At 37.1% G+C, this 2,195-nt stretch overlaps 1 long non-coding RNA gene across 1 annotated transcript in view; it reads right to left on the reverse strand.

Moving 5' to 3' along the window:
* Positions 1-938, reverse strand: part of LOC140330084 (uncharacterized) — a 4,331-nt gene extending 3,393 nt beyond the window's left edge. The window contains exon 1 of the long non-coding RNA XR_011920611.1: positions 890-938. This is a non-coding gene — a long non-coding RNA (uncharacterized lncRNA). The remainder of the gene's footprint in view (positions 1-889) is intronic.
* Positions 939-2,195: the final 1,257 nt, after the last annotated feature.

Raw genomic sequence — 2,195 nt, forward strand, 5'->3', positions numbered from 1 at the left:
ATACAACTTTACATCGAACATTCTTGGCCCCATAGTAAGGTAACTCAAGTCTTGGTTGCATTGTGAGCCAAGAAATGTGATATGATGTCTTTGCATTAATTACTATAGTGAAAACAAAAGTAATTTTCTATCTTAAATCTGAACTGACTAATCATAGTTTTTCTTTTATATATTGGAAGAAGCTGGTAAGTATCCAAAAACTGACTGTAAAGGCCCTGGTCCAGCAACAGTACTCGCCAGACACCAGTCCCCTAATCTAACACCACACTTTTCACCTATAGCAAGCCTCCGCTCGGCCTGGGAGACTTGTTGCATTTCCTAGCACATGGTTGCCCACAGGACTTAGTGCGCAAGGGATGGTGCCTAAGGAAGGGCTGGCAGAGGACGAGGAGCCCACAGATAATGCAGTACTAAGAGTCCAATACAGACAAGTCCAGAATGCAAAGCAAGAAGTCATATACAGGTAATCCGTCCACCAGATGAGGGACACAAGCAGAGTCGGGGTCACAGGCAAAAGGTCAGTCGAGGCAGCATAATCATGCAGGGTCAGAGACAGGCGAGGTCAGTAACAGTAAATCAGATGAATACACACACCAGCAGCAAGTCAGCCTCGTTTAATGCTACAACAGGCACTGGTGACTGGGAGCAGAGAGGCTATATAGTCCCAGCAGTCAATGGCAGCGTAGGATACAGTTAGGAACTAATCTGCCACTAAAAACCCTTCAGCTGTGCACAACTTTAGAGTGGGTGCAGGGGATGCAGATAAAATACATCAGGCTGCACAGCTAGATGGAATCTGGGGCTGCTGCTATTTCTTCATTCTCCTTGCTGCTGCAAGTGAAATTGCTGGACAAATGTAAATATTGCTGGACAGTATAAATGTGCATACCTTTTGTTTCATTAACCAGTTTTTTCTCAAGCTTTTTCACAACTGTTTCTACAAAAGACAACAAAAACATAAAATGAAAAATATAAACCTGATGATTTATGAATAAAGCATGAATCCGTATACTTTGGAGCAGTGCTTTTGGTACAAACCGTAACACCATATTTCTTAATATAGGAAGAAGCAGGAATAGAGTTGGCTCCCCATAAACAACATTGTTTTGGGTCTGTCATTGTTTAAGACCTTACTTCGTTTACAAAGATTGCCTTTCTTTTTTATTTCCTTTGTTTCTGCTACTTTAAGTTACCCGGGTTTGATATCTCTTCTCTCTAAATCTCTAAATCTGGATAAAAGGAATGCAATCCCGTAATCATGTCACAATTAGCTACGTGGGGCAATGATCATGTGATGTCTGTGTGTATTTTAAACTTTTCCCATATATATTTGTAACAGAGATACAGCTGGGTTTACTCAAACAATTAGCAGTAACTCTTTGCATTCAGTTTTAACACTTTACTTAAGTCACATCTGTGGAAGGTTGTACTGCAAAACACTCACTAAGAAAACCAATTTGGCTGATTTAGAGGACAGATCGATTAGAATTGTAATTCTGTCATTTTCACTGACAGCTTTTCACTGAAAAGGGGCCTGAACTCTGTTCGGGTGCATTCAATGAGGAAAAAAGGCCTGATAGTAATCATAGGTATGATTTTTTATTTACACCAATTTACCCTAAGCCAACACAACACAAAAAATTGGCACCAGTTTCAAGACTTCATGGCAACATTGTTATGTGTGTTAAAAACTTTACACTTTCAATCATGTTCTTAGATCATCAACATCTCCATTGACACAATTCATGACACTGTAATGACTGGATTAAAGTAACAGAATTGATTGTGTGGGTATAAATGCTGGGGTAAGTTCTGAATACATCTGAACCAAGGAAACTATGTGATGTTTTTAACATTACTGCACAGGTTTAAATTGGTGGGACTAACTACTACCAACTTTTTCTTTGCAGATTTATGTTAAACTATAAAATAAGATACAACATACAATATAATACAATATACAATATATTCTTAGTTGTCAAAATCATTGCATTTTTACCTTTAGCTTAGAAACATTTAAAAAATAATTTGTGGTCTAAAGTAATCTAAAGTAACAGTAATAAATCATTATGCACTGACCTTTACAAACTACAGTATTAAAAATATGAATCTGAATGTATCAACTTTATAAATCACTGTATCTACTAAAATAAGCACCCTCTAATAAATATATATATATATATATATATATATAT

Source organism: Pyxicephalus adspersus, chromosome 4 (assembly GCF_032062135.1).
Source record: "Pyxicephalus adspersus chromosome 4, UCB_Pads_2.0, whole genome shotgun sequence".
Taxonomy (NCBI): Eukaryota; Metazoa; Chordata; class Amphibia; order Anura; family Pyxicephalidae; genus Pyxicephalus; species Pyxicephalus adspersus.